We start from the raw sequence: 15,408 nt of genomic DNA, 5'->3' as shown, positions 1-15,408 counted from the left end.
AGGATGAATTTCTAATTGTTAAAAAAATTTCACCTTCAATCTTCTTGCTAACTTTGAATGCTCCTTATTCTCATTGTGCTACTCACTTTAATTTGAGATCTCAAAGGCAAGGAGTGATCCATAGAGATGATCCAAAGTATATTTACTCATATCATTACCCTCTTCAATGGCATACTTCATAGGCTTATAGCAGTTAGGCAATGTTCTCATCACTTTTATCACAACTTCACTTTCTTCCATTTTTCCACCAATACTTCTGCTTGCATGACTATCTCATTCACTCAATGCAAGTAACCTTCAATATTCTCATCTTCATATATACTCAATGTCTCAAATATATACTTTAGATTTTACATCTTGACTTGGTTGGTCTTCACATCTCCATAGATGAACTACTCAACTTATCTTAGATTTTCTTTGCACTTATGCATTGATTGATCTTCAAAAAATCTCATTCACTCAAAGTACTAACAAATAAATTACTTGCTTTGGCATTATTTTCATGATTCTTGACCTTATCTGGAGTAGTAGGACTACCATTCAGAGCACTATAACTATTTTTGATAATATCCTATATTCCAAAAGGTAGATAATTTAGATGATATTTCATCTATGACTTCCAACCAGATTAATTTGTACCATCAAACCTTGATGCCCCGAAATACATGTGCTAGAACATCCCAGACCTTTCTCAAGTAATTAATCTTATCATAGAGGAACCTCTTTATGATACCAATTGTTGAACACACCATAGGACTGAGAGCAGGGGGTGAATCAATCAAGGCCTTGAAATAACTTACTTATAATCCTTTAAACTTCAATTCACAATTAACTAATCCTTGCAATTATCAAACATGAAACTACAAATCACAACACACACAAGAACACCAAATTTACATGGAAAACCCAAGAAGGTAAAAACCATGATGAGAATCACACTCACAATATGAATAACTAATTATAATGTTTTAGTCTCAAGGCCAAGAATGCTCACTACACCTGATTGGATTTGCAAGACCAAGGCACACAACCTTGGGGAAAGATTCAAAGGACTTTCATTATTATGATGCACAAGCTACCAAAGGACTCACTATCTTCTAGTAGGTATAGGTAAATAATGAATTTAAATGAATACGATCTCTTGATCATGAAACTATCCTTGAAATACTATGTCAAGCAAACAATGTCATGACAAACACATCTCACTTCATTCATTGTCTCACAACACTGTCGCATTGAAGATATGATTATCAAATCTCATTAGAAACTAAAACTCGCACATATGTTGCTTCACTTGTGATTGCATATCATTCACATGCAATTCACACATCTGCACTTCCATTTATACAATATTATTCATTGAAATCCTCAACTAGGTCAACGACAAATAGAACATACATGAATTACATAAAGTTAGCCACCCAAACCAAAAACACACAATGTATCCTACTCTAGGAGATAAAGGGGACCCGAATGCATCACAACACATCTTCCTAAGTTTATTCTAATGAATTGCACACACTATAACATCCTCCAAAGTCAACATAAAACATAATGTGTAGGAAAACAATGAAGCACATTAACCATTCAGCCCAAAAACCATCACCTAATGCAAATTACTCAATGCTGATCTACACATGCCATGGTGAGACCCATATAAAAACTCTAACTCAACCTCCAAATCATATCTAGACCAAAAGAGTATGATCCAAATAAGATAAGCCATATTAGTTAGTCAAAGACTAACACAACTAACAACACCAGACACAAACAATGTAACTTCACTTTCTAATCAAACCAACACTAGAAATATAAGCTATAACACTGCACGAACCATATGAACATTTCCTCCATTTTGTATCACTTGAATCAAAATAGTGGAGCAATGCAAATCATTCTCTAGACTAGTCCTAATAGACAACCTCACTGTTAGAAAATTGCCACAACCAACTACATTATCTGAGAAAATGAGGGCCCAAAAAAATGATAGTGCAACATCCATAGCATGTAGACATTATATTCGAAACCATAAGCCATCATCACCAAGAACTAGAGGAATGTAGACACTTTCTTCCATAAGGCCATTAAATACTGTCACTTTCATATTGTAACTTCCACTACTATAGCCTTCTACAAACACCTCTACTTACTTATTGTCACCACGAGACAACATAACAACAACTAAACACACAGTTACAAACCATAAACAATATCTGCACAACTTAACAAATTTGAAATCAATGAAAACATAACTCAAGTTGTATAAAGGGTATAGTATTTCCATTGGAAATGACAACTTTCACATACTACTCCAAAGAAGAAAAGTTCTAAAAAGAAAGATCCATCTTCAAATTATGGAAAAAATTATTAAGGATAGGAAATAGGTAAGAGTGGAATTTTTTGAAGTGTCCCTACAAAGTGGCATACACCATGAGAACTTGAACAATTTTTTTCCAAACCCCCAAGACATCCTTTGTATTGAACCTATTATATACATGATTGATCTTCTCACTCCTTTGTAGGAACCTTTTCATATTCTTTTATAATCTCCTTTTGTCTTTCTTAGGAACTTGGCACCTTCGAGAAGAAGGCCAGTGGTATCTTTAATAAGCTCAAGAATAACCCAAAAGGAGAGGACCCTTACATTCATAGACTCATCCTTCTAGGAATTTGTGAGCTTGATTAAGAGGATTGAATTGTAAACATCTATAACCATTTGTGGCCTCAATATTTGATGTTATGTTTCCTTTTTGAAGAATAGACTAGTATTCTTAGTTATTCTTAATAACATCAAAATTCTTGGGCTACACTTGAACAATATCACCTTCCATAGAAAATAGGGAAAACATAGAAATTAAGCAGGCAAAGGGTGTAGAGATGTAGAAAATCAAGAGACTTCTAAAATAAACAAAAGAAACTAGATGATTAATGAAAGTGTACTTACCACTATGAGTCAAGAGAGAGATTAGTTCATCCTTCTATGAAAAGAATGATTAGGAGGCTTAAAATTTATGTGAGACATCTTTTTATGGGAGATTTTGTTTCTTCCCCCGACATTAGAGGCTATGCAATCCATTCTTCATTGGTCATAAAAGAATTCAAAGGATTTAGGACTAAATTCAAAATGTTCAAACTTTAATAGTTTGGATATATGATCCCAAGTTCACCAAGAAGTTAATTGATGTGTTACTCTCTTGAAAAGTGTTCTTTTATTTGTTAAACAGTTCAAATAACTAGAAGACAACTGAGAGGGGGGGGGTGAATCAGTTGTCACAAATTACCAGAACCATTAGCAATTAAAACTTTAATACTGGAACCCAAAATATTAATACCAGAATGCTTAAACTAAATACCAGAATAGCAGTTAAACCAATTAAGCATAAATAGTAATCACAGAATAAATACCATCCACATGACACTAAGATTTGTACATGGAAAACCTGATAAAGGGAAAAACCATGGTGGGAAGCCTACCCACAATTAGATAATACTTTTGCAATAAGTATGTGAATTATAATTGAGGGGCTTGCACTTGTAGGAAGGCCAACAACCTAGAGGGCACTTCTCATCACAAAACGAGTCTCACTGACTACATAGAAATCCAAACTACAATCCAAAGAAGTGTTGAACTGCAAAATATATCATCTCCTATGCCTGAGTACAGTTTCGGTTAAGCTCAATACTGGAGGACTAAATCCTTTTACATAAACCCAATTTGATCTCCAATGATTGACCAAATCCTTTACCTAAATGATATTACATTATTTGCACATTACATATCCATATCCCATTCCTATATCTCTACCATATCCATGACCATGATGATCTACAATGAGATCTTACATTATATATACAAACCCTCGACCATAAACAATCAGGTCGGCCACCAGACAAAAAACCAATTACATAGTTACCAAACATGTCAGTCTTAGACCAAACAAATAATATTCAACACATAAGACATCCTGAAAACGTATCGAAAAGTCCAATCCACACACTTCATTAAACTGGTCCATAACCTAGACCAACCGGGACCCAATATAGGTCCACACACTACAACAATGATCTCAATCCTCCAAGTCTCGAACATGATCACCAACAACATCCTGAAACTCCACCATAAGTTGCACCAACACCATTTATGCAATTCATCAAATATCTTCATCAAAGCTCTATCGGTGAAACCCTCGCTGAAACCAAAAGCCAGACTTCTAAGCAAACGGGATAGCAATCGATCACCAGACCAAAACCAACTTACTGAATATGAACATGAGTATCATGAATAAGCCATTTCCATAACCAAATCATAGAAGAGCCTACCCAATCATGTCGAATCCAAACCAACGAAAAACTACTCAACCTACTAGGACCAGAAGGGTGTCGGTAAAGCATCCGAATAGCTAGTGTTGGCATCAATGATAAAACATCAATGCAACACATAATCAATTCCACTAAATGGCCAACATTATTTGCAATGATCAAAGTTCATTATGTATTGATAAGAGTCTAGCAGTTAGGTCCTAGAGACACCAACTAGGAGTGGCATTACCTAGCAACATCATGATCATGGTATTTTTGGAGTCTCCTCCAAATAACAAATTTCTAAATCTGCTTTCTTTAGCCAATCAAATCTTGTGATAGGAAACTATCATTGTAGTGATGTTAGAAGTTTGAAAACCCAATTTAGCAAATATCATAGTATCTAGGTATTATCCCTTAAAATACCACCCATACCCTCCTGACTCAAGTTCCATTTCGTGGAACCATATTCAAACTTAAGTTTAAACCATCCAAAGTCAAGGGGGGCCATATTTAAGGTCGGCATTAGCATAATTATTTGATATAAATTTTATAAGACTTATAGTATAATATAGAAAAAAAATTAATTATATTAAACTAACAATTATTGTTAACTTTAGCTTCAAAATTTTATATTACTAGTTTAATATTAAAATTTGTTTGCATATTGCAAACTTAAAAAATTGAGGCAATCTAGTTATTTAGTACCCATGACTCTTAAATCAAGAAAAAAATGTCATAAAAAAACCATAGTTTATATACATATTTATGTTTTGTTTTATCATGTGATCATTTATTAAATTTTATTATTATTTTTTAATTTACTATACTTATCAATTAATTTATTAATGATATCAAGTTTCCACAATCCCAAGTGATTTATTACATATGATTTTGGATTAGATTGTGTAGACTTTTTTTGCATCAACTTTTGGATCACAATCTATGATTGATGATGGATCATAGAGTGTGATCCGAAACGTTGATGCAAAAAACTTCTATACAATCTTATTTGACTGCATCTGTAATAAATTAATTTATTTTTATAATATTGTAAGACAAATATATAAAAAATTACTAATATTTCTAATTAACTCTTGATTTTTAATATATAATATTGGTTGTGAATTATTATTTTTTTAATATTCATATAATCTAATTATTATAATTTTCACTTTATATTTTAAAGTTTTATTTTTATTTTGATTCCAACCTTATATTCTTTTTTCTCAATTTATATTATTTAACATTAAAATTATATTAACAATATTTTTCTTGTATTTTAAATATTTATTAATATCTTCTTTTATGTCTTTGATCAAGATATAATGATTTATAATTAAAATTGTCTCTTTATTATATTTAAAAATATATATTGTTATAATTAATTGATATTTTAATTCCTTTTAATAATTTAATTTTTATTGATTAAGTTTTCTTTTTTATATGTTAAGAAGCATGTTGTGATGGTTAAGTTGAAGTTTTGTTATTTTTGCGGATTCAAATTTTATTAAATGTTTAAATGAAGATAAACTCCCCTATTTATGACCTTACTGATTTATATCAATAAATCTATAAAAAAAATATTATAATGTTATTTATAGACAGCCTTTGGGATTGTTGAACCCAAGAAGAGGAATAATAAAAGCAACTTTGAGATTATTATAGAAAAGGATTTCGCCTTACAAATTCTAGTGGTGAATGTTAGGGTTTCGTTTGGAGGTCCCACCAGAGTATAATCGTTTCATCATGAAAAAAGGAAAGAGTTACATCATGGGCAGTGACATCACCATATAGTGAATCCACCTCCATAAACTTGGGATAAGATTAGATAAAACCAGAGAATTAAATTTGAATGGTTGTAGACTTGTTGTGCCAGATTAAAAAAAAGTATATTTTGATTATAAAGGGATTATATAATTACAGTCTGCATTAGTATCCCAAGTGTTGATAAATATATAAAGGGAAGGAATAATTAGGTAGAGTGGAGATGGGTTCTATAAATCTTATAAAAATGAATCAAATTTGTTTTTGTTGACAAGCGCATCAAAACTTCACAGTGTTGTGGAAATTCCACTTTCTGACGAGCTTTGGATAAGATCGTATAAAACATAGAATATAAATGGATGGTTGCAACTTGCATACCCCACAGAATATCATACACTATATATAACTTTTGCTAATTAATATGAAAAATAATAGGTTTATTTTTTTCTCTTGCTGATTTTAAATCTGTACAAAGACCCGGCACATATATGAAAATGCTACTTTTCATTGCATATGAAGAGCAATATTATATTATATTTTACAAGAAGGTGCATACCATATTGCATGCCAATATAATAATTGAAATATACATAAAACATAGTCTAAATTAGACCAAATACATGCAAACATCAAGAAGATCAAGTGATGTATTGATGTGTTGATGAATGAATGTGGTTTCTCAAGATTCCAACAACATGACAATATGATCAAAGATTATTGAGTGGATAAATGTATAGCATAACAACACAATGAAATTAGATTGGATCCTCAAAAGGGATGAAAAGCCTCTACAAATGGAATTCTCAATAAGAGAACCAAGAGCTAGGATTAAGAGGTTTAATGGATGGATATGATTAAAATCTTAGGAATAGGACTTTGGATAAAAATTATAATCATATGACAAGTGTCACATGAGAGGTAGGACCTAGGGCTTTAGATAAGGTTAGGGTAACATCCTTATACGAAGCACCAAGATTAAGAGGCTTAAGTTGAGATGGATTGATAGGATATAAAGTTGGGTTGACTTTTGGAAATGTGTCTAGGTTCCATGAATGAGGGGAAAGCATAAGTTAGACATGTGAATGGGACAAAGTGTGACACTTGTCACATGACTACAAATTTATATTATGATCTATGTGAACAAGATGATAAGATAGGACTGAATAAACAAAGATAAAGGTAAATTAAGAATTTATAAAATTAATTAATTATATAAATTAATATTTATTTAAAAATAATGGGATATGATCAAAGTTAAAAACTTAAATAAATAATAAATATCTATTTAATTAAGAGTATTAGGCTAAAAAAAGGGATTAATTAAATAAATATTAAATATTTATCTAAATAATGGGTTAAGGTAGGCTAAAATTAAGTGTTATAAGGTATAATTTTAAGTGTCTACATTTTTCCCCTCTTTGAGATGATGTTATGAAGTAACATCATTTCAAAGAAAATTAAAAAATAATTGGTAGGAAAGGCATAAGGACTAAAAAGCATAATGCCCAAGTCAAAAGAAGGATGAGAAAAGATGATGAGTTTGTAGGATGATACCCCCTCAAGAAGATAATTGGGTTGGGAACACAAGTTTTCTCTTGAAAGGAAAGGTGTGGGATAAGGCTAGAAGCATATGAAATGAAATATGATGAAATGAGAGATGAAGTTATGGACAAGGATGATCATCATGCTACAATGATGTAAGAAACCTAGATTTGATATAACAAAGTAAATTATGCACCAAGGTATAAGGAACCAAGTTGACAAGGTAACTTGTGCATGGACTTCACACTCAAACAAAACCTGGTTGTCTATGTTCCTACTAGAGACCACAAAACCTTGTTAGAATATGTGAAGAATATAAACATAGAGAATAATGGTCCAAGTATGCGAAAGGTATTAATAACCTAGTATGAAAAGAATGAATAATATTCTATAATATATTTCAACACACACAAGCTAAGCAACTACATAGAAAGAGTAGTGCAAAAACATCCTGCAAACACAACAAATAAGATAAAGATGATACCCCATTGTATGCTAGTCAAAACATATCAAGATATGTAAAGATTGAGGTGGTCTCAACTATTTAATGGTGATGATATATTGATAGACTATTGGTGATGATATAATTATGATATGATGCTTGATGATTAGTTATTTGTGTTGTCATTGATGGAAACCATATTTGTCCATGTTTGTTTATGTTTGGTATGTCATCTACGTCTATTGGTTAAGTCTAGCTAGTAATGGATTGAATTGGATTAAGTTGGAAAGAAAAACTATCTAGTGACACTGAACTGGTAAGCAAGAACAAAGAAGGAGATGGTTGCAGTAGTGATCCATGTTGAGTCAGGTGTTGCAGTTTGGAATACATGTTCTTATGACATCTAATGAGTCTATGACACAAATTGCATTATGTTAATTGACTGTTGTATAAATAGCTAGGGTTTGAGAACCGAAATCAATATATTTGATCGGTGATTATTTATGATTTGGCGGTGATTCTTTTCATTTTCATAAGTTGACGATGACGTGTCAGAATCCATGTGAAAAGATAAGATGTTGTTTTGGAATGTGCAAGGATCAAATTTCTTGGGAAGAAGTGAAGTGCTAAGTAGAATGTGATAAGGGTTTGACAACTTATCAGAACGATGTGTGGTGATGAGTTATGATCATTTAATGCCTGTAATTGTCTTGTAATTTATTGTAATGATCTGTATGATGATCTATAATGATTTGTAATGATATAATATGATCTGTATTGTAGATTCATTGTAGGTTAGGTTTTTGTAACCGACCTAATTGTAAAATGTATTTAGGTTGAGTTTGAGAAGGTTGAGTGTTTCGGTAATCAAAGAAGTGTGTGTGTGTCGAACCAGATTGAGAAGTCTGCATGAGAGAAGCAGATTGGAGCTGACAAGGATTTGTAATAGAAAGCTATGAAGTGTTGAGTCCAGATCTTTTATTTGTTGTTTCCTAACAGTTGCAGCAACATTAAAATCCCTTAACCAGGTAGGTCCTAACAGGCCTGATTGTATAAATCCCTTAACCGGATAGCTCAACAACTTGAGTTTAAATCCTCTAGCGAGGCCACTCCTAATAGGATAAATCTTCTAACAAAGCTAAGTTATAAAATCCCTTGAGCGAGTGACTCCTAATAGGGTCTTCTCTTAACTGGGAACTATTGTAAAGCTCCTAACCAGGCTAGGCTCCTAATAGGGCACATTCCGAAAGAGTGCATATTTTGTGGGTACCAATTCCCACCGTGGTTTTTCCCATTTGGGTTTCGATGTGAAAAATCCTTGTGTTCATGTTGTTGATTGATTGTTAAGTTATGCATTTGATATCTTTGCTTTATGATGAACACTTGAGTTGCTAATGGTATTAGTTTGGTAAATCTACATTAAGTGATTGTTAGATCAACTACCGACACTGGTTATTAACTATTTTGTGAAGTGTTATTCAGATTGGCAAAATTTTGTAGTTTATTGTTATCACTGATTCATCCCCCCCCCCCTCTCAGTGTTAATCGGATCCTTACATTAACAAAAACATATCAAGATATGTAAAGATTGAGGTGGTCTCGACTAGGTACATTCATGGGTCAAAAAGATAAAGCAATTCAATATAAATTAAAACAAAAGACTCACTAACAAACATGTCATGTAGCCAGATATCTCTTGCCAAAAATAGGATGATGGATAATGATGGGCTTCTTAATGATTAGATAGTCCCAAAGGAAAGGTTGGATGGTTGATTGGTTGACCTACTTAGGTTGGATAGTCCCTAAGCAAGATTTGGGATGCTATGGATAACTAAGAGGTTGGAAAAGGATATAATAATTGTTTAATATTTGACCAAGTAGGCTTAGTTTTGGCTTTTTGATAAGGTACTATAGACACATAAATATGTCCACTAAAGTAAATAAATATCTAATATTTGTTTAATGCACCAATATTCTTCTATTAATTAAATTTGCATTTAATTAATTCATTCAATCCTATTCTTCTAATTTAATTAAATAAATTTCATAAATTTATTTAAATTAAAAATTACTAAATATAGTCCAAATATTAAATAAATTTATTTATTTAACTCCCCTTTCCTCTCATTTAAATATATTAAGCATTTATTTAAAAATCCTCCTATCCACTTGAATTCTCCTACAAATGTAAGTTTCACCTTTATTTTGAATAAATAAATTATTTATTTAAAAATTCATAAAATCCTCACCCACTTGCAATGTAATAACCCACTTAACTTAACCCAAAATTTCAACTGATTTTGAAAAAAGAACAGAGTTGATTGAATCAAGGAGGAGGGTTTTCCAAAAAAAAAAAAAAGATTACATAATATTCTGATTTGTATATGCATATTTTGAAAGGAATCTACTAACAAGTTCTTTTCCTACATGCAGATTTACATTATCAAAACAAAAAAAAAAGAACAAAGAAGAAGATTTCCCTTTGGATAGAAAACCAAATTTATTACATGTATTTGATTTAATCTATCAACAAAAATTGAAGAGAAGATTTCCTTTGAAAACTCATACATGCAAAAATTTGAAAGAGATAAACAAGATTTCTTTTGAAAAATACAAAATTTTGTACTTGTAAAAAAAAATCTGAAAGAGATGAGAGAAGATTTCCTTTGAAAAGAAAAAGCAAGCAAGCGAATATACAAGAGGGGAACCTGGATTCAAATGAAGAACCTTGTTGTTGATTCCTCCTGTACCCCAGTTCCCTTCTTCGAATTCCTATCTTGTAGCCTAATAGAGAACTTCTTCAAAACTTCCTAAAATCCTACAATATGCCTATGAAACTTCTCCTACCACTAATATGATATTGAAAATAATAAATAAATTTCAAGACTACTCCATAACATAACCAATGAACTCCTTTTGGAAAATTTAGCACACATTATATAGAAAAAGGTCACCATTTCCCACTATCAAAAGAATTAATTGAATTAGAGATTCTTTTCCAAAATTAATTCCATGCAAAATTGATTGTCGTCATAGTGGGGGTTACATGTAAGAAATGGAATTTTAAATCCACTTCTAGAAACTTTTCATTTTCTCCTACAACATGTTCTCAATAGATATTTTTAGTAAATAAATAATTTCCAATTAAATTTATGACCTCAAGTGTCTATGTCTCGACTATTTAATTATTTTTATTTAAAATAATTCTAACCTTATTCAACTTATCATTTTTAACTAATATTACTCACAAAACAATATGAATAACAACAATAATAATAGTAGTAGCAAGTTTATCTAGGTTGAGAAAGGGCATTATGAAATGCAAAACCCACTTGCTCACTAACCTTCTCCTACATTCTTCTAAGCCCTTCTAAATTAGCCTAACCCCCTTCTAATCATTTGTACAATCCCATGCCTAGATTAACCCCCAACCTATCATATCACCCTTTTAAGACTCTTACAGAGACTTAAATGCTTCCCTTCTTCAATACACTAACCCACATGGGTCTTGTCCCTTTGGTCAAGGCCTAACCATGGGTAAACTTTGCACAAGAGTTTACCCAATGGATAATAGCTTTATCGAATAACCCAACCACATGAGGTTACCCTCATGTCTTCTCAAACATTAAATGCTTCTTCCCTCCCCTCTCAAGCTCTCTCACGCTATCACTTGTCACCATTGCATTGGTGGAAGTTGCAAACATGGATTGAGGATCATGCAGTCCTAGCCCTTGCTAAGCTAGATCAATATTATCCATTCAATCAACCGTTTTACCTATAAAAGGAAATCTCTTCTCAAGAAAAAGAGGAAGCATTTTAGCATTGTTTTTATACTTGCATTCACACTTAAACTTTCTCATAGTAATTTTACTCTTTGCATTATCATAGCAATAGGAGTTCATCATTTTAAACCATTTAAGTACTTCATTTGGAATCCATGGCTTCGTGCTAAACTGAGAGCTACACTCAAGCAAGTAGTTACATCTTGGAGAGGAGAAGATCAAGGGAGAGCTATCAAAGAACATCATTGGATCATCTTAGGGAGTCTCTTCTCTCTTCTTTTCTTGTGTTATGCTTCATTTACATCATTTTTAATCTCTTTAGGTATGTCTTTGGAGGTTTTGGTTCGTTTGGATTGTGTTTGTTTTGGTTGAAGCTAACATTCTAACACTTGATCTTTGTTTTTGGCTTGTGTCCCCTTTCATGTGCATCACTTTGGTGAACTCGACGTGAATCCAACACTATAACTAACCATTTTGAAATTTGCAAATTTTCATGTACAGATTGTCATGCAGATTAGCGCTTTTGTCACGTATAGTGGCACTTTTGTTTTTCATTCTAGCACTTTTGCAAACTGGCATTCTGTTTATTTTTAGCATTTTTGTTGAGTATTATAGCACTTCCATTCTGATTTAGCACTTTTGTAACTTATTTTAGCGCTTTTGTATTTATTTGGCACTTTTGTTTTTATTTTCAGTGTGGCATTTTTGTAACAGGCAGAGATCTAAAAATTGTAACCTCAAAGAAAATATTAGGCTTTGAGCCCACCATTTGGACTAACAATTTGAAGGTTTTGTAGGTGCTAACGTTGTGTGCAAGTTCTAAAGGAGTTAGCTTAGTTTTATTTTACTTAATTTTATTGTAAATTTCATTTCTTTCTACAAAAGGGCTTAAAAATAATATCATTTTCATTTTGCAAAGGATAAAAAGAACTAGAAGCAAATCTTTCTTTCTTGTAAGGCTAAAAATAATCTCACATTTCACTTTGGTGCAAGTTAAAAAAAATTTAACATTTCCTTTGGTGAAAATAAAAGGAATCTCATTTTCATTTTGAAAAGGATAAAAAGAACTACAAACAAATATTTCTTTTTGTAAAGTAGATCACTTTCATTTCTTGCTACAAAGGGATAAAAAGAACACCTCACATTTTCATTTTGCAAGCTAAAAAGAACAAGCCATCTTTTCATTCCTGTGAAAAGTTTCTTTCAAAGTTTTTACAAGGTTCAAATCATTTCAATTTTTGGTTTAAAATGAGCAATCACCTTTCCTATCTTGGTTAAAAAGAATACCATGTTTGTTGGAGCAATATCTCCAAATAGCAATCATATCACATTACAATGAAGGGACAAAAAGAACAAACTTATCTATCGTGATTATAAGTGATAGGTATATGCTCTCCCTTTAATTGGGTGATCAAAAAAGCCGGAATTACTCTTGTTTTTCTTTTATTATAATGAGGATAAATCCTTTAGCAGGCCCGCCCTCCCAAGAAGCCCATAAGGCTAGTGAGAGGGGAATGACCTAAGTGGGGAATGGCTAACGCTAATTATTCCAACCCACTATAATCAAATGTGGATTGTGATGAAAATCAAATTTAATGGTTTTTCTCATTGATTACCCTTCCCCTAGTATCCTTGTGATACATAAAGTATTTGTTCTAAAGGTTGGGAAGCCTCCTGAGGGAGTTTATCATTGAAGACCAAATGAAAGCCTTACTAAAAATCTTTAAGAGTAGAGTCCAAACCGAGTTAGTTATCCAAAAATTTGTAATATCATAGTGCAAGGGTGGGGAATAATATTCCCCCAAGACACTCACCATAAATCTCATACGAAAATGATCCAATTGCGGAACAATTATCTTTGGTTCAACTTCTGACAAAAGGCAAATAAATGGGTGCACCCTCGGGTGTGAAAGGGTTGTTTGAGATGGAGTATCATGATGTGGGCTATGATATTAGGAATGACCTTTTTGACAATAGAAGAGTTTGATTGATTTGTATTTCGTTTGTTCAAACCCTATGAAAAACAAAAGATAATTTGAAAAGATCCAAGAGGATTTGAAAAGATCCTAAACATGCATATTTCATAAAATTCAAATCAAAGTTATCAAAAAAGAAAAGTATTTATATGTGCTTGTGTTCTTGATGTGTCTTCTTGTCAAATGAATCAAACATTTGAAACAAAGTTATATCCCAACAACAATATAAACAAACAAATCACGATGAGATTTACAAATGCATCATATCATCAAGCATATCAAGAAATTCGTATATCATTGTCTTGAGAAGAAGAAACTGAGCCAAAAAGAGATCTTAAAGAAGAGAAAATTTATCTACATAAAAAGAAAACTCTTGTTTAAACATCAAACATTCCTTCACCATTTTCACGATTATCTACATGGTCATGGAAATGAGTTTGATGAGGTATCTTTAAAAACACATGTCTTTCAACAAAGATTTGCCTTGTCCCAATCTCTCAATAGAAGTGGTAAAATGTCATTGTCATATCTACCTCAACTAGAAATAACCTATTGAGTCATTTTCCATCTAGGGTAGTCTTTCATCAACTCATCTTCTTTCAAAATATCATCCACTATCTTCATTCCACAACTCACACTCACTTAGTAGAAATTCCAAGGTTCCACATTTTATCTTCTTCACTCTTCAATCAAAACACATCTTCTACATTTCACCTTCTTCATTTTCTCAAAATCATTCCAAATCCATTTCACACTCATTCCCAAAAAACCCAATATTTCATTCCTCTCGAAAACAAAGAGGTTTTGTCCTTAATTCTTTTGGATATTGCTAATCACATCAACAAAAATACTCTCTAGCGTGTCTCTACATCTAGGAGCAATCATCTTAAAGGGCATAACTAAGCATCTATATAGGTTAAAACTAGTTCATGAGTGCATCCTCTCATAGCTAGGTAGCTTGTGCTTGTAACAACACAAACCTTGCTACATCTCATCTCACAATTATTGAAAACCATGCAAGCAATCTTAAAAAGGACTTTATTAGCACCCAAACCTTTGGAAAAAAGAGACCACTCATCCACCAAAAATTTCAAACTTATCATCACCATAATCAAATCTTGGAACTATAAGAGGGGATCAACCACCCCCTTTTCACTCATATCACTTCCACAAGTACCAAACTCAAACATGGGTAGGACTAGGTCTCAAAGTCAAAGACAACAACAAAATGAAATTTGGGAAGAGTAACAAGACTTCGACCCCTTTGCATGGATGGAAGACCCAAAAATTCCTACACAAGAAGAAATAGAAGAAGCAACTAGTAATCCCAAGTTTAACAGACTCTTTGATGATATTCTTAAAGGGAATGTTGACGCTCATTTTCTAAGGCTTGCTCAAGTGGGAGAAAAATTCCCTCTATAATTTGGCATATCACAACTTAGGGATGCACCAAAACAAGACCAACACAATCATCAACATGAAAGAAATCAAGATGATATGAGGACAAGGAATACCTGCAATTATGATGACAACTATCAACAAGGGAAATTCCTACCTCCTCCCACATAAATCGATATATTGAAGCAACAAGTACAAGACC

The sequence above is a fragment of the Cryptomeria japonica genome, chromosome 3, assembly GCF_030272615.1.
Source record: "Cryptomeria japonica chromosome 3, Sugi_1.0, whole genome shotgun sequence".
Classification (NCBI taxonomy): Eukaryota; Viridiplantae; Streptophyta; class Pinopsida; order Cupressales; family Cupressaceae; genus Cryptomeria; species Cryptomeria japonica.
The sequence above is the reverse complement of the archived record's forward strand: the minus strand, read 5'-3'. Positions refer to the sequence as shown.